Source organism: Podarcis vaucheri, assembly GCF_965113315.1.
Source record: "Podarcis vaucheri genome assembly, chromosome: 3".
Lineage (NCBI taxonomy): Eukaryota > Metazoa > Chordata > Lepidosauria > Squamata > Lacertidae > Podarcis > Podarcis vaucheri.
Genome location: NC_138761.1, coordinates 1,297,521 through 1,319,741, shown reverse-complemented (window position 1 = coordinate 1,319,741; position 22,221 = coordinate 1,297,521). Strand labels below are relative to the sequence as shown.

At 52.2% G+C, this 22,221-nt stretch overlaps 1 protein-coding gene and 1 long non-coding RNA gene across 5 annotated transcripts in view; one reads left to right on the top strand and one right to left on the bottom strand.

Annotated features, from left to right (window-relative positions):
- Window positions 1–22,221, bottom strand: part of LOC309529773 — a 405,398-nt gene that overhangs the window by 209,333 nt on the left and 173,844 nt on the right. The gene's annotated exons all lie outside the window — the stretch shown is intronic.
- DNMT3A (DNA methyltransferase 3 alpha) overlaps window positions 10,789–22,221 on the top strand; it is a 53,671-nt gene continuing 42,238 nt past the window's right edge. For 2 of the 4 annotated variants that reach the window (XM_082217516.1, XM_082217515.1), the window contains exon 1: window positions 10,789–11,056. The gene's annotated coding sequence lies outside the window, so the exon portion shown is untranslated. The remainder of the gene's footprint in view (window positions 11,057–22,221) is intronic. The other 2 variants (XM_082217512.1, XM_082217513.1) reach the window with 2 other exon arrangements.

Below are 22,221 nucleotides of genomic sequence, written 5' to 3'. Positions count from 1 at the left end.
GGGTGACCGGGCACAGATGGACCTCTTGCGCTTGCGGGTTCCCATAAATGCTGGCCTGGGCACGGTGGCCGGGGCTGGCCGAAGCCTCTGTGGAGCAGGTTTTGTGTGTCTCCTCTTGAGGACGGATCCAGGAGGTGGCGCTGGCCGAGTTACACAGCAGGGGAGCTGGGCGCTCGGCACTTCATCTCCCGGTTCTGAGAGCAGCGGGGGATCAGGGCTCCTCAGAGTAGACCCGTGGTTTCAGCTGGTGCGGGAACCAGGCCACGGAAGGAAGGAAGAGAAAGTCCCTCATTCTTGGGCGTCTCCAAGAGCCGCAGATCCACGTGTGTGCTCGCAAAGCGCACCGTCTCCTGCCCTGCCCTCTCCTGCTGCAAAGAATACGGCTCCCGGCGACATCCCTCTCTGGAAGCGTGGGCATGCGCAGACATGCCCGTCACCTCTGGCACAGCGCACAAATGCTCCAGTGAATCCGCTCCTCCAGGGGATGTGGAAGGAGCGGTTTTGGGCGCCTCGGCTGCTTCGAGTGAAGGAGCTTCACGTTCTTGGCCTCGTAAACGGGAGTTCAGGAGATGCGCCGTCTGCGAGACGCTTTCCCGTAGACACCGCCAGGCGCACGGGATTCCGCTCTTGCCCGATGGTTTCCTCGCTGGGCAAGGTTAGAAGCGCCCCTTTTGACCCACACAATCTCCCCAGGGGGATTCCCTTTGTAAGAGGAACGGCTGGAAGACCCCTTCTCCCCCCCCCCCCGAAGAAGTCCAAGTGCTGAGATCTCTTTCGGAAGTTAGGCTGGCGTCTCCCGAGGACGGAGCCTTCTCAGTGCTGGCCCCCCTGGCTGTGGAAATGGCCCTGGAGATTTCTTCTGTGGGGGAATTCCTTTTGCCAGATGGGACAGGGATTCTTCAGTCGCGGTCCCTGCCTTGCAGAGGGCTGGACTAGGCGACTCGTGGGGGCCCCTTCGAACGCTGTGCTTCTTGGTGTCTCATCCGTCTGCAGCAGAGCGTTCCCAGGGGCCAAATCTATCCAGCTTTACATCCTATATTAAATCAGCGTTCGTTTTGCATGCGCTTTTAACTGAAATGTGTTTGACGCTGGCTGCTCCTTCTCGGTTTCATTGCGGTTCTTGATAGCTTGTGTTGTCGCTTGCTGTTCGTTGTTTGATTTCTCGTATTGATTTTGTGTGTGTGTGTGTGTGTGTGTGTGTGTGTGTGTGTGTATTTGAAACCACGGCTGTGTTTTAATCTCTCTACATTGCTTTCCAAATTGCAATGAGCTGGCTGACTTGGGGGGAGAAGCCTGAGGGGTCAGTTGCAACTGCTTTTGCTCGCTTGCTGGAACTGCTTTGGAAACATGTGAACTGGTTTTTAAAAAAAGTACCTGGCTAAATGGGGAAAGGCTGGGTGAGCTAAGGATGGATTCCCCCCCCCCCCGTTTAAACAAATATTTTGTTTTATTTTTATTTTTTAACATCTTTATTGAAAATTCAAGAAGTACATAATTATACGTGCACTGAACATGGAGAGAATAAATAAGAGAGAGAGAGAAAAAGAGAAGCAGAAGGGGAAATAAAGTGGGGAGGGAGAAAAACTCAAAACTGTGTAATTTACAGAGTTGTAATTGTACTTCACCAGATCTTAACCTCTTACAGTATTTGTAAGAATGGATTCCAAATAGCATTGAATTTGTCCATGGCAAACCTGCGTTGATTTGCAAGCTGTTCATATGTTGTGAGGTTGTATACATCTTCAACCCAGTCGTAGAAGGGAGCCGCATTTTAATTTTTCCAGTTCATCAGTATCCGTCTTATTGCCATGGTAAAGGCACAGAGAATCCACTCGTATTGTCCTTTTGCAGGGTACCATGTGCTGGCTGTATAATTCAAGAGGATGTTTTGCTCTGTCAATGTAAGGTTGTTCCGTACAGTTCTGTTGAGAGTTTGAGTTACCTTCTGCCAAAAACCTTTCAATATAGGACAATGAAAAAGACATGTGTTTTAGAGAAGCATTATCCCTGTTGCATCTCCGACAGTTAGATACCTGAGGTAGCCCTTTTTAAAAACAGACGTAATGGAGTCCAATATATTCTAAATATTATGAGCCTCCATTTAAGGTCCAGAGACACCCTTGTTATAGCAGTTAAGACGTGATGAGCCTTTGGACAGCGGAATGGTCTCCCTCGGGAGATGGGGAACTCTCCTTCCCTGGAGGTTTTTAGCAGAGGTTGGGTGTCCCTCTGTCCTGGGTGCTCCAGCTGAGACTCCTGCATCCCAGGGGGTTGAACTGGATGACCTTGGGGGATCCCTTCCAGCTTTGCAGTTCTCCGGTTCTCTTTCTCTTGCGCTGCCTATGGGAGATCTTCCGCTGTTTCTCCCTTGTGGGGTCTCTGCTTTGGGTCCTGCTAAACACCCCAGACATTTATTGGGGTGGGGGAGGCCTAGGTCCTGGTTAAGCCCCCCACAACAGGTGGGGTGCCCAGCCCCTCGTCCTGCCCCTCTTTTTTCCATATAATTTTTATTGAGTTTTCATATTTAATTACACCTCATTACACAAATCTATAACATAAAGCATTGCTCAGACAGAGCTTCGACATCCTTTCCCCCTCCCTTTCTGACTTCCAAACATTTTTTACTAAATTCTCGCATTTCTATAACCACTTTTTTACCTTAGAGCTGCTTCTTTTTTTATGACAAATGCCTCTTTATATGTAAATGGGTTCCTTATTTTCACATTACAAAACATTTCAATTTAAGCCTACAAACGTTTTCGAGTGTTTACAATTTTCTTTCATATAAAATAAAAATTTGCTCCAGTCCTTTTGGAACAGATCGTCTCACCGGTTCTGGATCTTCCCCGGCAGCTTTGCCATCTCTATGTATTTGACCATCATTACTTGCCAGTCTTCCAATGTAGGAAGTTCCTGCTTCTTCCATTTCTGGGCCAGGAGGATTCTTGCAGCCGTTGTGGTGTGCATAAACAAATTTACACCTCTGAATTTCCTCTCCGATTTGCCCTAACAAAAATGCCTCTAGCTTTTTTTATTAAAATTGTCCTGCCCCTCCCTTGTCGTGATCTCCACGGGGCGGGGTCTCCTGGTTTTGGGAGCCCCTGATCCAGCTGAGCACTGTTGGGGGGTGCATGGGAACGCCTCTTCCTGGCTGTGGGGCTCCTTCCTTGCCCCCCCCCTTCAGCTCTGCCCCCTTGCCTTGTGGAGCTGCAACCTGATTCTTGGCTGCGTCTGCTGCCAGGGCAAGCGAGGAGCAGAGTTGGCCCCCGGCCACACGCCTGGGAAGGGCTGTTCCCCCAGCGCTGCTGCCTGCTTCCTGAAATTGGATCGGGCCCGGCAGGGCGAGGGGTCTGCCCGGGGCAGGCAGGCAGGCAGGCAGGCAGGCAGGCCAGGTTGCTTGGAGGGCTGTTGGACGGCGGCCAGTCTGCTGTCTCGCTGCCGCCAAAGCAGGGGCCCAGCCACAGAATGGTTGCAGCTGCTTGGCTGAGTCCCCAAAATCCTCGTGGAGTTAAAGGGCCAGCGCTCTCTGCTGCGGATGATGTGGGGGGGGGGAGGGAGGCCAAGAGTGGGGTGTGCACGCTCAGCCCTCTCTGCGGAGCTGGCCTGCCCTGCCCCACATTCTTGTATGAAGCAGCCAGACGCAGCCCAAGGTTGGGGCGTGTGCTGGTGGCTTTGTGCATGTGGAATTTTATTTTACAGCCTTTATAAATGCCAGGGAGCTCAAGGTGGTTCCCCCTTCCTCGTTTTCTCTCTGTGCAACAACCTGCCTGTTAGGTAGGCCTGGAAGCAGCAGCTGGCCCAACGTCACACCCCGTGAGCTTCACAGACTGCATTTGGACCCTGGTCTCAAGCAGAGACATCACCTTGCCAACAAAGGTCCGCATAGTTCAAGCTCTGGTTTTCCCAGCAGTGATGTATGGAAGTGAGAGCTGGACCATCAAAAAGGCTGATCGCCAAAGAATGGATGCTTTTGAATTCTGGTGCTGGAGGAGACTCTTGAGAGTCCCATGGACTGCAAGAAGATCAAACTGATCCATTCTGAAGGAAATTAGCCCTGAGTGCTCACTGGAAGGACAGATCCTGAAGCTGAGGCTCCAAGACTTTGGCCACCTCCTGAGAAGAGAAGACTCCCTGGAAAAGACCCTGATTTGGGAAAGATGGAGGGCAGAAGGAGAAGGGGATGACAGAGGACGAGATGGTGGGACAGTGTTCTCGAAGCCACAAACATGAGTCTGACCAAACTGCAGGAGGCAGTGGAAGACAGGAGTGCCTGGCGTGCTCTGGTCCAGGGGGTCACGAAGAGTCGGACACGACTAAACAACCACAACTCTCCCAGGGACTAAGCCCCTGCGAGCCCCCAGAAACCCGCTTTGAATTATCAGGCAGCTGGAATCATTTCAGCCAAAGGAGGTCCTGTGGAACTTCTAGCCACAGGATTTTGTGGCAGCTGCTTAAAAAGGAAGAAATGGATACTTGAGCAGTAGCCATTAACCATGATAGCCAGTAGTGCAACTCTCATGGTTAGAGGCTGGGAGACAATCACATGGAAGGGATTAATGCAGCGTTGCATTTAAGCGCTCGCCTGGTCGCCAGAGGCGAGCAGAAGTGGCAGGCAGGCGACCACACGGAGCACCACGCAGGCAAGTGAGCGACTTGACTGGCAAGGTTAGGTGGAGCACTCCATTTCTCCTGTGCCCCCTCCAGCATAGTAACCAAGCAGGCTGCAAGGGGGTATGAATTCTCCTCCCCCTTCGCAACCCCCCTGCAAGCTGCTAGCATCTTGGAGCTCCTATAGAAGGCTGGGGAGGAATATCGCTCTCGCCTCTTGGTTGGTATCACCTGCTTCCTCATGCAGCACCTGTGGAACTCCCTCCCACAGGAGGCACTAAGCTGGATGGCTTGAGAAGAGGACCAGTTCACGGAAGAAGATCTTGTTCTTGGACCCTGCTTGTGGGCTTCCGTTGTTCAGCCACTGTGAGAACAGGAGGCTGGACTAGAGGGGTCACTGGTCGGATCCAGCCGGCTCTCCTCAAGGGATGAGGATTCAAGGGGTCCAGTGACAGCGCTGGTGCTGTGGATTTTCCAAGGTCACTGGAGAGATGAAGGACACCTGTTTCAGCTGCAGGAGCAGGGGGGGGGGAGGCTGCCTAGGGCTCAGCTTGCTTCTTGAAATTATTAGCAGATTGTCTGGGGCTGGACCCAAAGCTCTGGGGCGGGGGGAGCCACATCTGCTGGCGTAAGAGAAATGGAAGGCTTAGCATACTCTTATATACGTACCAGGGGGCAGGTGGGTGGGTGGGTGGTCTCCAAAAAAGTTTACACATCACCTGGGAAGACAGGCAAACTAATGCCAGTGTCCTGGAAGAAGCAAAGATCACCAGTGCTGAAGCAATGATTCTTCAACATCAATTTCGTTGGACTGGTCATGTTGTGCGGATGCCTGATGATCGTCTTCCAAAACAACTACTCTATTCCAAACTTAAAATGGAAAGCGTAATGCTGGTGGTCAACAAAAGAGGTTTAAAGACTCTCTCAAGGCAAATCTTTAAAAATGTAGTATAAACACCGACAACTGGGAAACACTGGCCTGCAATCGCTCCAGGTGTTGTGGGCTTTGAAGACACTCTAACTCAGGACAAAGAAGGATTTTTTTTATTTTGACTATGGCAGACCAACACGGCTACCTATCTGTAACTGGAACCATGGAAGGCACCACATTGAGCCGCATGAAATGGAAGTCCATCAACCTCACCAAGAAACTTGCCTGAAGAAGTGTGCATGCACACGAAAGCTCATACCAAGAACTAACTTAGTTGGTCTTTAAGGTGCTACTGGAAGGAATTTTTTTATCAGGACAAAAGGGAGAGGAAGGCACGTTGGGCAAACCCTCACCATGATCAACTCCTGCCCAGAAACCAATGTCCCCACTGTGGAAGGACATGTGGGTCCAGAATTGGCCTCCACAGTCACTCATTGTTAAAACCATGTTTATGGAAGACCATCTTACTCAGCTAGTGAGTGATTGGCAAAGAATAAGGAGGGTGTGTTGTGTGCTAAACTGCCCCTTAGATTGGGCTGTTGTGTGTGGGGGGGGGGTGTTTGCTTCGAAGCCTTCCCCCCCCACCCATCCCTTCCCTACACAAGAACCTTCTAGATCAGGCCAACGCCCCAAGCAACAGGCAGAGGGCCTTCTCGGTGGTGGCACCCGCCCTGTGGAATGCCCTCCCACCAGATGTCAAAGAGAACAACAACTACCAGACTTTTAGATGACATCTGAAGGCAGCCCTGTTCAGGGAAGCTTTTAATGTCTGATGCATTAGTGTATTTTAATATTTTGTTGGAGGCCGCCCAGAGTGGCTGGGGAAGCCCGGCCAGATGGGTGGGGTATAAATAATATATTATTATTATTATTATTATTATTATTATTATTATTATTATTATTATTACCTAGGAATCTAGATAGATGACCTCCTGTTCTTATGAATCGGGTTTCCTTGCCTGCCGTCTCCAACGACAGTTTGGTTCAGTGGCTGCTGGGGGCGGGGGGGGGCAGATGGGATCATGCTCTGCTGTGGTCTCCCTGCGTGACATCCCTGTCCCACTTCACTTCCCCACCTGTAAAATGGGAACAGGGTGGAGCTTTCTCAGTTGTGTGGCTGCGTTGGGCTTTTTGCAGCACCAACCAGACCAGCAAACTCTGCCCCCCCCCGCCCAGATGTGGGTCTCCCCTCAATTTCTGCTTCTGGTGAGAGGAGGGGGAAACCCCTGTTGCTCCCCCGTGCAGAGAGCACTTTCTGAAATGGCGCCTCCGTGCTTCCTTGCCACAGAGGCGAAGTTGCGCACATGCTGAATTTGCAGGAGGCCCTGCGCATGGGTCACATCCCTCCTGGTGCTCAGCCTGCGCAAGGCAAGGAGGTCAGTTCCTGGGCAGAGCGGAAAGGGGAAGGAAGGAAGGGAGAGTTGTGGGCCACAAGTGCGTGATTTACAGCCCCGGAGGGTGATGACTGTTCACCATCACAATATGGGAGAGTTGTGAACTTGCCCATTGTGGGTCCCTTGTGTCAGCTTGGATTTCTCCCTGCTCTGCCCCTCCCCAGGTGTCCCTTGCGGAAGAGAGTGGGGCCGGCCCCACTTTGCATGCCGCTCTGTGTGGGTGGGTCGAGGGTGCTATTTTGGGACAGCCCGTCCTCGCGAGGACACGGGCCTCCAGGAAGCAGGAGGAAGCCCTTGTTCCCAGCCGCCTCATGTCGCTGCCCCCCCCAGCCAAGTCCCTCCCTCTGCGCCACGTGGGTGGCTCCGTGGGGCAGGGCGATGGCTTCCGTGGGGCTGGGTCAGCCCAGAGGCCCGTCTGCTCCAACCAGATTCTTCTTCGCTGCGTTATTCCTGGCGGTAGGATTTGGAGAGCTGCCCTTTTGAAAACCTGCCATTTCTGAATGGCTCTCTCTCTGCTCCTGACGACAGCTTTGCAAGGTAGGCCAGTCTGGGTTGTGCCGTCAGGACCGGGTTCACGGCTGATTGTGGGCTTTGGGGTCCTTTAACCGCTGGGCTGCATGTGCCCAGTTGATTCTGCGGTTGGCATTTGGATGAAGGGCCCGACTTGGCCCTTGGAGGGTTGCGACAGGCAGCTCATTGAAAGCCAGCTTTCGGTTTGCTGGGTCCTAAGATGGGCTGCTCCTAGAATTGAAAGGGACCCCCAGGGTCATCTAGTCCAACCCCCCCCCCCCCCGTTGCAGGAATCTCTAGTGAAGCATCCCTGACAGATGACCGTGTTAAAAAATTTCCAGTGTTGGAAAGTCCGCCACCCTCAATAGTAGATGGTTGGCAGGTGCCTGGCAGAGGTGGCAAAGTTCCCCTTGGGAGGACTAGTAACTGGGTCCGTTGCTGTAGCAACTGTCTGTGCCCCCCCATTCAGCCGGGAAGCCCGTTCTGTCGTGTTTGGGTCTGGCTGCGTCTTAGATGGGGTGCTCGTCCAGTGAGCAAGACGGAGGACAAGGCTCTGAGGTGGCGCCGCTGTTGATGCTCCCCCCCCCAATAAAAACAGTCTGCTGTGATACTCACCTGCTTCTTGCCTCGTGTCGCCCTAGGAGAGTGGGAAGAGAGAGATGCTGCTGTTTTGTACCTCAAATTAACTTGACCTCACTTGTGGGAGAATCGTGTGTTTTTGTATGTTTTTAATACTCTGTGTATGCAATGACAATCTTGAGTCGCTGTTGGCAGGCAGCCCCACTTTTTGGGGTGCCCTGCTCCCTCAAACAGCCACTTTCCGCCGAATGCAGAGGGCAGGATCCTCCCCACCTTGCTTTTTGCCCTGGAAAGCTGTCTTTTGGCTGGGAAGGAAGGGGAGGCAGGATGCTCACAGGAGAGGAGGGAATGCCTCCCTCTGTTGCCAAGGCAACCAGGCTGATGAGGATGGGGGGGTGGTGCTCGTGGTCCTTGCCTTCCCTTCCTGGTGGCCAATGGAGCCTCCAGTGCAGCAACAGGATGCTGGGAGCTGCCAGCCTTGTTGCCTTGGCAACAGGCATCCCTTCTTCTCCCCCTTTTGTTTGCCCGCAGTGATGTTGCCTTGTGGCCCACTCAGATTGGCTACCTGACTCCGTGGAGGGGTTGCCTTCGTGGTGTGGCCCCTGATTGGCTAAAATCATGGGGGGGGGGAGAGAGTAAAAACTGGTACCCAGAATAAAAAAAACCTGGTACCCAGAGTTATGTGTCTGCCTGAGGAGCACAGCACGGCTGCAGTCCTTCCCAAAAAGCCACAATGGTGATGCGCTGCGTGCATGACCAAAATCCCAGTTTCTGGAAGCCACAGGAGAGCAGAGTTTTGCTCCTGTGCTCGAATCCTGATCGTGGGTATCCCCAAATGGGCATCTATGAGAACAGGATGGTGGACTAGGTGGGCCTGATCCAGCAAACCCCCCTTATGTCCTTAAAGAGGCTTCGGATGTCTGGCTACGCCGCTCAGACCAGGCCTCTGAGTGGTGGCAGCCTTGCCAGTCTTTGGGTCCCTCCTGGAAAGGCCATTTGAAGCATCCTTCGCCCCCCCCCCTCGCAGAAGCCCATTTGGCGCCGGGGGGGGGCAGAGACTTTGGCCGCACCAAATGGCTTATTGCCTCGTAAGGTCAACCCGCCTGGAATCAAAGGGAAGTGAATTTAAGAGCAGGAGGCATACGGCTGTGTGTGAAAAGAGGTGTCAAAGGGCCCCCCCCAAGAACATTGCCTGTTAACATGTTCCTTTCCTGTCTCACTTGGGTGCTAGTCCTGGGGGGGGGGGTGCTGTGTGCCAGCCGAAGGGGTGCCCTGTCCGTTTCTCTGCCCCCCGTCAGCATCTCTTGCAATGGAACCAGATTTATTTCTTCCTCCGCCGGTGAGTCAAGGCCTGCAAATCCCCACCAGTTTCTTCAAGGGGGTGCCAACTGGGGGCTGTCCAGCAGCTTGTGGGAAGACGGCGAAAAGGGGGGGCAGGAAAGAGTTTCAGAGACAAACGAGCAGCAAAGAGGAGGCGGGAGATTCTTCTCCCCTGATCTCTGCTTCAGCCAAAAACCTGATTTAAAGAAGTCGGTTCAGGACAAGCGGCATAACTTCTTTGCGCAAGGCAAGTGCGCTCTTCGTAACAACATCACGGCGGAGAGGACTCCTCGAGAGTTGCTGGCTGTGGGCTTCTGTCCCGAATCCACAGAGCTCCCCTCTCCCTCTCCCTTCTATTCTCACAAGAGCCCAGTGAGGTAGTTTGGCGGATGAGAAATGAGGACAGGCCCCAGACCGTCCAGTGAGCTTCCTGGCGGAGTCGGGATTTGAACCCTGCTCTCCCAGGCCCCGGCCCACCCTCTGATGGTCACACCACACTTGGGGGGGTGGGGGGGTTAAGGACATCTCGTCGAGCATCCTCTTCCTGGCAGGTGCTTGTGGGAAACGAGTTTTGCAGGTGGTTTTGTGCCTGTGTGTAGAAAAGCTCCCCAAACATCTTTGACCAGCGGCTTCAGCCACCTCGGAAGGTGCTGGACTCACCTTCATCTGAATTTTTTAACCTGTTGGGGATTCTTTAGTTGCAATTCCTGCCTTGCAGGGGGTTGGACTCGATGACCCTGGGGGTCTGCCCTATAATTCTCTGATTCTATAAATGCCCCTATTTCCCAATGCGCAACGATGGCTCTGCCGAAAAGTCGTTGTCTCTCTCCAAAATCTCTTGGCTGCATTTGTTTTAGGGTTAGGCAGAAAACGTCATAAACGTTTAGAGAAGATTGGAAAACGTTTATTGAATATACGGGGGGGGGTGGAATTGTGCCCACCTGAAAACGTTGGCAGCATTCAGATAAATTCAACAGTGCAAATAAGTTTTGACGGATGCAGTAATGGAATACTGAATGGTTTAGTTTTTGTAAAATATGCGGGGATTTGTGATATTCAAAATGAACCATGGAAAGAGAAGAAGGGAAGTCATATTTTAAGAATGTTTAAATGCGTATTTTAAATTGTAAAACGGAAAAGTTAACAAAAATTGTGTGTGTGTATGAAAACATCATACACCTGAAGTGCATTTTTCAAAAAAAGGAAATGTTAATTTTGTGAATTCTCACCTACAGCGACTTGTTACTTTTCTGGTCCCTGTTTGCCTGAAGTTGGCTTCCCCCCCTTCCCTCCCTCCCAGGCTGTCAGTCAAGGGTCATTCCTTTGGAGGGTCTTGGACGATGTCCCTCCCTGCCCAAGACCCCTCCCTCGACCCGGAGGGTGCGAAGAAGCGAAGAAGCGTCTCACGCCCTCTCCCCGCTTTTGTCTTGCCCTTTTCCCTTCCAGGTGGAGAGCGCAGAAGCCCCCAAAGACACAGCCTCAGCGCCCAAGTGCCCCCCGCCTGCCCACAACACCAGCCCCGTGGAGCAAGTGCCCAATGGAGACGTGGGGACGGGCAGCCCCGAGAACAGCGGCAGCACCCCCACCGACCTGAAGGGCCGGCAGCCCAGCGAGGACGAAGCCAGCAGCCTCCCGGAGGGCGAGGTGGGGGGGCGGGCCTTGGAGAACGGCCGCTGCACCCCTAAGGACAGCCCCGACCCCCCTGCCAGCGAAGGTGAGATGGGGACGTGGGAAGGGTCTTTGGTTGGGGCACTTGCCGCACTGCAAGCGAGGGGCAGGGGGTGACTGGTCAGTGTAGGGGGGAGGTCAGGCTCTGGGGGGTGGAAATGAGGCTCAGCCAAGGGGTCACTTACCTTTAAGGAACCTCACAGTTGCCCCCTTTCCACATTCAGCCCAAACATAACATTTCTTCCCGAAGGAAACAGTGCTGCAACCTTGCAAACGAATTCCGTCTGTGGGCAGGGCTGATTGGCTAGCGCCGGTGACATCCCCAATATCCCTTTTGCAATTATAACCCCACCTCCCCCAGTATCCTTTACTGTAAGGTGCAGAATAAACATGCATGTGCTTTAAGAAATCACTTTATAGTGGTGAGGCACCCGAGAGCGGCAGGCCTGATGCTGCAGATGGCATTCGATTCACTGGAGTGTGCATCTGTTTCTCGTTCGCGGAAGCCGGGTTTGCTCTGCTGCCCCTTTGGGGGTTCCTTTGAAGGCTGTGCCCTATTTCCTTCTCAGCTGCTCAGACCAAGGAGGGTGGCCCAGAATCGTAGCATTGGAAGGGGACCCCAAAGGTCATCCAGCCCAACCCCCTGCAGTGCAGGCATTCTGACTTGGGAGTTCGTGTAGCTCTGCCTTCACCAACCTGGTGCCCTGTTGGGCGCTGCCCGCCTGGCCATGTAGCGAAAGCTGCATGGAGGGCACAAGGTTGGCAAAGGTTATTTTAGAGATCGCAGCTGCAGTCTCTGTGGGGCCTTAGAGTTCTGGCCAGCTTGGTTTGCCTCCATTGCAGTGGGCAGACTTTGATGTGCCCCAGTTGGGTTTCTGCCTGCACAACAGGCGTGGGAGGTGTTTGAGGGGAAACCAAGTGGCTGCCTCACTCCGCCTCCTTTATTCCTGCCTTGCAGGGGGTTGGACTAGATGTCCTTCAGGGGTCCCTTCCAACTCTGCCATTCTGTGATTGTACCATGTGTGCCTGGTTATGCCAGCTATGTGGGTGGTGGACAAAGGGTCCCTTGGGAGGCTGGTGAGATGATGCTCTTCCTTCTGGATTCCCGCAACGGGAAGGGCTGTTGTGCAGAGACAGTGTGGTGTAGTGGTTAGCGTAGGACCTGGGAGACACCTGGGTTCAAATTGCCACTCGGCCTTCATGAAGCTCGCTGGGTGTGGCCTGGGGCCAGTCCCTGCCTCTCAGCCTGACCTCCCTCACAGCCAGGGAGGATTCAGTGAGAAGAGAAAGAACCAAGAAGGATCTTGAGTTCTCTGGAGAAAAAGGGTCGACCTGCGTGGCGATAAATCAAGAGAATGGACTCCCGTAACACACAGTTCCTAAGCTCTTGAGTCAGGAAGTCTCTCTGTTGTTGTTTAGTCATTTAGTGGTGTCCGCCTCTTCGTGACCCCCTGGACCAGAGCACGCCAGGCCCTCCTGTCTTCCACTGCCTCCCGCAGTTTGGTCAAACTCATGCTGGTAGCTTCAAGAACGCTGTCCCACCATCTCGTCCTCCGTCGTCCCCTTCTCCTTGTGCCCTCCATCTTTCCCAACATCAGGGTCTTTTCCAAGGAGTCTTCTCTTCTCATGAGGTGGCCAAAGTCTTGGAGCCTCAGCTTCAGGATCTGTCCTTCCAGTGAGCACTCAGGGCTGATTTCCTTCAGAATGGAGAGGTTGGATCTTCTTGCAGTCCATGGGACTCTCAAGAGTCTCCTCCAGCACCAGAATTCAAAAGCATCAATTCTTCGGCGATCAGCCTTCTTTATGGTCCAGCTCTCACTTCCATACATCACTACTGGGAAAACCAGAGCTTGAACTATACGGACCTTTGTTGGCAAGGTGATGTCACTGCTTTTTAAGATGCTGTCTAGGTTTGTCATTGCTTTTCTCCCAAGGAGCAGGCGTCTTTTAATTCCGTGGCTGCTGTCACCATCTGCAGTGATCACGGAGCCTAAGAAAGTAAAACCTCTCACTGCCTCCATTTCTTCCCCTTCTATTTGCCAGGAGGTGATGGGACCAGTGGCCATGATCTTCGTTTTTTTGATGTTGAACCTCAGACCATATTGTGCGCTCACCTCTTTCACCCTCATTAAAAGGAAGTCTCTCTACCGTCTTCCAAAAACGCTCTCTGTGCAGTCCACTAGGCTGCCCATGTCCATAGGTGGCTCCAGGATCCGGCCTGCAGGTGCCAGGGCCAGCCTGGCTGCTGGGTGGCTCTGCCCGTTGGCTTGGGCGAGGGAGAGCAGCTGCCAGGGCAGCAACTGGCTCAGAAGCCCACAAAGCAGGCGGCCAAGCGGGGCTGAGGTTTGGGTTGCCGGCCAGAAGAGCTGCCTTCAGAGGTGTTGACAGTTTGTGTGTGTGTGTGTGTGAGAGAGAGAGAGAGAGAGAGAGAGAGCGCGCACAAAGGAGGCAGAGGCAGCCCAAGGTGTTGGAGGGAGTAAAATGAGAGAGGGAAAGAAACAAGACGGCCATGGAGGCTACTGGCCAGGATGAGCTATTGTTCTGGCTCCACAGTCCGTGGCGGCCATGATTCTGAATCCCATTTGCTGGAAACCAGGAGCCAGGAGTGATGCTCTTGTGGTCGGATCCTGGTTGCAGGTTTCCCATGGAAGGCCGGACAAGGGGGCCCATTGGCCTGATCCAGGAGCCAGTCTCTTCTGATGTTTCCATGCGTCCATGCGCACCGCTCCGCCCTCCAGATGGAGGAGGCCCAGGGCTGCACAGTGTTGGCACACTCTGCTGTGGGCTCGTGCCATGCACCCATGCCCCCTGGCGTCACTTGCAGCTTGCATGCATGATGCGAGCCCACCCCACGGCTGCCATGGAACTTTGAGGGGCCCAGCCTCTTCACTGATAATTTTCTGGGGGCCCCAGCTCCCTGGCCCCACCCCACTTGGTGCCCCTGTACACATTGGCGCAACTCAGCGGGGGGCTCTCTTGCGCAAGCACAGGCTGGACGTTTTCCATGTGCAATGTTTTACTGTGGTTTTATAATTTGTTGGAAGCGGCCCAGAGTGGCTGGGGCAACCTGCCAGGTGGGTGGCATATAAATAATAATAATAATAATAATAATAATAATAATAATAAATTTCCCACCTGCTCCCTCCCTCCCAGCAAAGTCCATGAAATACATGGGAGCCCCCTGCCCCCCCCCCTTAGTGTGGGGTTTGTGCCCTATGGGTGAAATCTGCCCATCTCCCCCGCCTGGCAGCCTTTCAGAGTGCCCAAGGTTGTGTCCTGAGGAGGGGGCAGCAGAACAGTGACGTGAACCCTTTTGGGCAGGAGGCAGCAGGATCCTTCCCAGGAGGGTCTACGCCCCCTCCTGCCTGCCCCCCCAGCTCCTGCCTGAGGAATTCCTCCTGCCCCAGAAATCCGGGGTGGGGGCACTTTTTCCAGGGCGGTGGAGGAGAATGGCAGAGTCCTCGTTCTACGTTCCCAGGGAGCTTAGGTTTCCTGCTGGCGGGGAGCCTGCGAGGGGAGGGGTCTTCCTCTGCCGCTGTGCCAGGATTGTTCCTTGGGAGGGGGCCTCCTCCCGGCCAAGGCTTGGCCAGATGGAAATTCTGGAAGCCAGGGACCCTCGGAGGAAGGAGGCGGCCGCCAGCAGCCCCGGAGTTGTTGCTGAGCTGGCCAGGGATTTATTTGGGGAGGGCAGGAACAGAGAGGCTTTTCCCCCCTCCCCAACCTCCAGACTTTGGGACCCCAGAGCATCCAGCCTGGGCATCCCAGGTCCAGAGGATACTGGCTGGGGACAGGGCAGGGAGGCAGCTTCCGCAAGGCTGTGTGTCCCCATCGAGGAGGAGGGGGCTGTTCACGGGGCAGCAAAACGCCAACATTTCCCAGATCTTTGGAGGGACCCAAAAGGGGGAAAGGAATAGTCTGTGTTTGGGGTGTGTCGCACAACAGATAAGACATGTGGATAGCATAAAACCCAAATTTTAATGAGCCACAAAGAGGGTGAACAGGCTCTTTCTCCAGCAAGTGGAGCAGCGGAAGAGAGCCCAGCTGGATCTGGCCCTCCCACGGGGCCTAATCCACCGGGCGTCCCCTAGCATGAACTGAGCCACACTCTTGTAGGACAACTTCTGTGCAGAGTGTCAAGGTGTTGGGGGGGGGCAGCTGCCCTGAATTTCCCCCTGCGCATTGTGGGCAGAATCCCACCCGTTTGCGCATTTGGGAATTTGGGATGGATAAAAGAAAGTCCTTATTCACACAGCACATAGTTAGGGTTCCGTCCTCTCCCCCATGCTTTTCAACATCTATTTACAGCCGCTGGGAGAGATCATCAGGGGGTTTGGGCTGGGTGTCCATCAATATGCGGATGATACCCAGCTCTACCTCTCTTTCAAATCGGAACCAGTGAAGGCGCTGAAGGTCCTGTGTGAGTGTCTGGAGGCGGTTGGAGGATGGATGGCGGCTAACAGATTGAGGTTGAATCAGCAGAAGTACTGTTTCGGGGGGACAGGGAGCGGGCAGGTGTGGGGGATTCCCTGGTCCTGAATGGGGTAACTGTGCCCCTGAAGGACCAGGTGTGCAGCCTGGGAGTCATTCTGGACTCACAGCTGTCCATGGAGGCGAAGGTCAGTTCTGTGTCCAGGGCAGCAGTTTACCAGCTCCACCTGGTACGCAGGATGAGACCCTCCCTGCCCACAGACTGTCTGGCCAGAGTGGTGCATGCTCTGGTTATCTTCCGCTTGGACTGCTGCAATGCGCTCTACGTGGGGCTACCTTTGAAGGTGACCCAGAAACTACAACTAATCCAGAATGCGGATTCTGGTGAGACTGGGAGTGGCCACTGGGACCACATAACACCGTCTTGAAAGACCTACATTGGCTCCCAGGATGTTTCTGAGCACAATTCAAAGTGTTGGTGCTGACCTTTAAAGCCCTAAACGGCCTCGGTCCAGTATACCTGAAGGAGCGTCTCCACCCCCATCGTTCTACCCAGACACTGAGGTCCAGCTCCGAGGGCCTTCTGGTGGTTCCCTCGCTGTGAGATGCCAAGTTACAAGGAACCAGGCAGAGGGCCTTCTTGGTGGTGGCGCCCGCCCTGTGGAACGCCCTCCCACCAGATGTCAAAGAGATAAACAACTACCAGACTTTTAGAAGACATCTGAAGGCAGCCCTGTTCAGGGAAGTTTTTAATGTGTGGCACTTTAATGTATTTTTAATCTTTGTTGGAAGCCGCCCAGGGTGGCTGGGGAGACCCAGCCAGATGGGCAGGGTACAAATAATAAATTATTATAGTTAGACGGTGGAACTCCCTCCCACAAGAGGCTGTGAGGGCCACCAACGTGAATGGACTTAAAAGAAGTTCGGAAAAAATTCATGGAGGAGGAGGAAGAGAGGGCTGTGGAGGCAGCAAAACTTGTGAATCCTGGAAACTGGTGGAGGGGAGAGTTTTCTTCTTGCGCTCAGATCCTGCCCGCACCCTTTGGGGCATGTGGGGTGAGAACGGGAAGGCTGGCGTGATTCAGCCGCTTCTAATGGAGCCTCCAGGCCCAGAGGCAGTCTCTCTGGATTTCTAGGTCCTTGGGACCATGTTGCCGCTGTGAGAACAGGATGCCGGGCTCTTGCCCTGATCCACCGGCGTGGTTTTTGTGATCTTATGTTCTCATTGCTGCCGTCTCTCCGCCCCCACCTGTTCCCACACGGCCTGTGCGTTCGTCCTTCCTGACACCCCACTACCACCACCGCCGCCTCGCAGAGGTGCTCTCTTCCGCTGCCCCCCACCCACACCCAAATTTCAGGCTGGGTGCTATTTTTAAGCTGAGCTGCGGCCTCTGTTACCTGCGAGGAAGGCGACACAGGAAACTGGCGGCTCTCATGGAGGGGGGGGCGGAGAATGCAGAGGCAGAGGCAACGCTTGACCCCCTTCGGTTCCTGTTTGGCATATCCTGTCCCCTGCAGGCGTCAGGCACCCCCCCCATGGCTTCCCGGGGCTTCTCCCCATTCTCTCCCCCCCCCCCGCTTCTCTGGGGCTTCTCCCCACCCACTTTGAGGAAGGGGCACCCTTGGCAGGTAGAGGGAGGTGAGTTTCCTGGCCCCCACCCCCCGTCTTGCTGGGTGACCTGGAAATGGGGTGCAGTTGAGGGCAGTCGCCCAGACCAGCTCCGAAAGGACCGGGAGATGGAGGGGCCTGGCTGCAGTCGCCTGTGGTGGTGTTGTTCTTCTTTTTCGTAAATCGTTTTTATTGGTTTTACAAATACAAAATACAGTCGTACCTCATGTTACGTTTGCTTCAGGTTGAGCGTTTCCCTATTTATTTATTTATTTATTTATTTATTTATAATAACATTTTATTAGTGTTTTCCACACAACAACACGAAAAATAACAATACACAACACACAAAAACCAATATTCGAAAAAAACTAAAAAAGCAACAACAACTAAAAAACAAACAAAACCAATCCATATCTTACAGGTTAACAATATAAACACTATAAAAACAAGAACAAAACATTGACTTCCACCAGTCCCACAGCACCTCCTTTATCTCTCATTGTGTCTTCCTGTTTTCCTGATCATCTCTATCCTAACATCTAGATATAAATCCCTCTTTCTTATCCTTTCACTTCGCAAGGTTATTCCAGACTCAGTCAGATTTCTGTCCTCGAACCTTGGCTTTTAAGGTATTCATTTAGGCACTCCCATTCTTTTTTTACTTCACTTTTTGGTTTTTGTCTTATTATAGGCTGAGCGTTTTCAGGTTGCGTCCTGCAGTGACCTGGAAGTACCAGAAAGGGTTACTTCCGGGTTTTGTCGCTCGCGCATGTGCAGACGTGCAAAATGACGCCATGTGCAGAAGCGGCGAATCACAACCCGCATATGCGCAGACGCGGGTTGCGTTCTGCTCATGTTGCGAACGGGCCTCCAGAACGGATCCCGTTCGCAGCCAGAGGTACCACTGTACAAATAAACACAAATTAGTAAAAACATATCTATATAACGAGATTCTCTGAATCTCCAGACTCACCCCCCCATTCCCTCCATGGGGTCTTATTTTAAGAATCTGCAAATGCATATTCATACATACTCCAATTATTATATCAAACCATATTTGCCGTAAAATTATTTACACTACAAGTGAATCAAAATCCTGCTCCTGTTTAATAAAGTTTTTATCCTCTTGGTTTCTGAGTTTTCCAGTCAGCTTTGCCATCAGTTAAGTGTTTTAAATTTGTTGTTAGCTGCCCTGAGCCTGGTTTTCTGAACCGGGAAGGGCGGGGAATAAATTATTATTATTATTATTATTATTATTATTATTATTATTATTATTATTATTATCCCTGCACCGTCCATCAGCTTAGTTTGCCATTCTTCTCTGGTTGGGCTTTGTCTTCTTTCCAACTTTGGGCTAATAACATCCAGGCAGCTGTTGTTCCATACATGAAAAATCTTTTCTGCTCCTTTGGTATGTCGGCACCTGAAATTCCAAATAGAAAAGCTTCTGGTTTCTTAACAAAGGTTATTTTTAACATACATATATTTAATTTTGTTGTATCTCATCTCCCAGTCGCCCATGTTCTGGCTACCATAAGGCCTTAAAAAGAGCCTGCCGGATCGGGGCCATGGAGGGCCCATCCTGCCCAACTGGCTGCCTATGGGGAAACGGCAAGCAGGATCTGGGCATCTCCCCCCCCCCAAAAAAAAAAATTGGTTTCAGAAACATTTCCTGCCTCTGATGACAGAGCAGAGGCATCCTGGCTAGGGGCCCTGGGTCACCCCCTCCTCCTCCCCAAATTTGTCCCCTCCTCCCTTAAAGCCATTGAGGTTAGTGGCAGTCCTGTGGCAGGGAGTTCCACAGTCGATCAGATGGCTGTCATGCCTGATCCGTGGGGCCACTGCCCCCCAGCAAATTAGGGTGTTGCGCTAGAAGTGACTTCAACCGCTACGGATCCGAGGTCCACGCGAAGAGCTGGGGATCCCCTTGGAAGGCCCGCCGGGCTTGGGTGCGAATGAAGCGGGGGCAAGGGAGGAAGCCTGGAAGGGCTGCTTCACTGCCCCCCATGCCCAGGCCTTGCCCAGGTGGGGGGCAGCTGAAGAGACAAGAGAGAGAGACGGGTCCTTTTCATTCGTGGCCCCTCTCTGTCCAGGGAAACCCGCCTTGCTTTCTCCCCACTCACTTTGTTTTTCAAAAATGTCAACTACATTTGATTTTAATTCCTGGTTTCCCTTGTCTGCTGCTCCGCATCTTCCTGTGCTGCTGTGTTTAAATGATGATGATGATGCTTTGAGAGGTTTAGTTTTTGTAAGCCGCCCTGAAAGCGCATGCATTTCACAGAAGATGAAAATAAAACACCTTCTCTGCCCAGGGGAGAATTAACCGATGGGAGGAAGGAGAGGGAACTTCTCTAGGGGAGAAAGAGAGAGGAATATTTTTCGCCACCCCCACAAAATGTCAGAAGTCAGGCTCTGGGCGCAGAGAGGCTGGGGCAGCCCAGTCAGGTGGGCAGGGTGCAAATAGTAAAATTATTTGTATTTCTGCATTGCAGGGGGTGGACTAGATGACTCTCAGGGTCCCTTCTACAATTCTATGATATTATTATTATTACAGTGGTGCCTCACAAGACGAAATTAATTCGTTCCGCAAGTTTTTTCTTCTTGCGAGTTTTTCGTCTTGCGATGCACAGTTTCCCATAGGAATGCATTGAAAATCAATTAATGCGTTCCTATGGAAACTGCCTTCAGACCAGGTCCGGGGACAGTCTGTCCCCCGACCTCTTCTGAAGGCTGGGGGGGGGGGGACAAGGGCTTTTCTTCCCACCCCCAGCATTTTAAAAAACCCCAGGACAGCGGAGGACTTCTCCGCTGTCCGGGCGATCTTAAAATGCTGGCGAGCGGCATTTTAAAATCGCCCCGGGACAGCGGAGGACTTCTCCGCTGTCCAGGGCGATTTAAAAGCCCCTGGGGAGGCAGGCAGGGGGGACAAAGACTTTCGCCCCCCGCCCGCCTTCAGAAGAGGTCCTGGACCTCTTCTGAAGGCCGGCGGGGGGCAAAAGTCTTTGCTCCCCCTCCCCGCCTGCCTTCAAAAGCCATCCGCGATAGCGGGAAGCGCTTCCCTGCTATCCCGGACTGCTTTTAAAATGCTGGCAGTGGGGAGCAAAGCCTTTCGGCCCCCGCCGGCCTTCCTGGACCTCTTCTGAAGGCCGGAGGGGAGAGGAGGCTTTGCTCCCCACCGCCAGCATTTAATACAGGTCCCTGGAGATTTCCCTATGGGCTGTCGTCTTGCGAAGCAAGCCCATAGGGAAATTCGTCTTGCGAAGCGCCTCCAAAACAGAAAACCCTTTCGTCTTGCGGGTTTTCCGTCTTGCGAGGCATTTGTCTTGCGGGGTACCACTGTATTATTATTATTATTATTATTATTATTATTATTATTACTACCTGTGCTGAGAGAGTGCTGGACTGCCCCTTGAATCACCTCTCTGAATTGTTCCACTGTCAGTTTCTGTTCCTGCAAGGCTTTGATTGCTATTTTCATTTTTTACCGCATCATGCATCATACGTAGTGCTCTCTTATTAACCCTCCCACCCCCCCCCAAGGAACAGAAACTGACATGGGAGCAATTTAGAGAGGCCGTTCAAAGGGCAATTGACTTAATTATTTCATAAGAACGATACCCCCCTTGATCCTAAGAAAGCCCCAACCCAACAACCCTCAAAGCGCTTTACAAAGAGAATACAAAAATTATCAGTAAAAACAAGTCTTTAAAGATAAAATCAGTAATAAACCAAAAGCCGATTGGAAAGTTGATGCCAGTTTTAAACACCTGGGTAGGCCTGTCTAAACAAGAATATCTTTAGCCGGTGCCAGAAAGAGTGTGGCAAAGACGCCAGCCTCATCTCAACTGGCAGGGAGTTCCACAGGGCAGCTACTGCCACACTGAAATAGCGCTTTCTTACAAATGTGGAATGGGTATTATGCAGTGCCAGCTCTGCAGATTGAAGCGGTCGATAGGCAAATAATAATAATAATAATAATAATAATAATAATAATAATAATAATAATAAAAAATTTTATTTATACCCCGCCCTCCCTGGCCAGAGCCGGGCTCAGGGCGGCTAACACCAATAAAATCACAGTAAAAAACATGATGGGTGGGGGGGAACCAATTTAAAATACAGGTTAAAATGCAATTTTAAAAGGTTAAAAAGCCTCATTTTAAAACTAGCCGATAAATCAAGACCATAAGGGGAGGGAAACATAAGGGTCAGACTGAGTCCAAACCAAAGGCCAGGCAGAACAGCTTTTTATATATAAGATGTAAAGCGATATTGTTAAGAGGGGACCCACACCCGGGACGCAAGAAGCCAGGCAGAACCTTCAAGGAGTTGCCTTTGCCAAGCAGAATGAGCCTGGCTGCTTATCCCTCGCCCCGGGAGTGCCAGCTTGGCGCCGTGACCATGGATGCCTGGAGCCGTGGGTGCCATGCGGTGTGCGTGACCCTGGCACTGAAATTTGTGGGTGCCCGGGCCCTTTGTGGGCAGTTTTGTGGGTGCTCGGGCACCCAGGGCCCCAGGAAGTTGGCACCAGTGCCTCTTCGCCCAAGCTGGTGTTTTGAACTACAACTCCCATCACCCCTTGCCAGCGCATTTAGGCTGGGGGAAGGTTGGGTGGGCACGAGAGGGGGACCCAAATTGTTTCTGCAGGCGATTAAAACAGCCTGTGATCTGTATGCACAGAAATGGAAAGGAGGCGAGGGGTGGAATTTCAGGTGAATGGCGAGATCGACGGCAAAAATAAGGGACCAGAATGAAGGAAAGTCGATGGAAGAATGGAAATTTATCAGACTATTAAAAAAAAACTGCTCTAACCAAATGAAATTGTGAACAGGTATTGAAGTATGAGCAATGAAAGGATAGGAAGAATATCAAACAATTTTGGGAAACAATATATAATGAAATGAAAAAATGTCCAGATATTCATTTAGGAAAACACCAGAAGGTTTTCTCTTGGGAATAGTACCAGGAAGTCTAAAGGAAGAAGACAAGACATTATATTTGTATGCAACAGTAGCCGCAAGGCTATTGATTGCGAAAAATTGGAAAAGTCGTAGAATACCGACGAAAACAGTGGCTTGCCAAATTATTGGAGTATTACAATATATCCAAAACAATGGGAGAAATTGGATCTCAAAAGAGAAGATAGACAAGGACTGGAAGGTGTTTAAAGG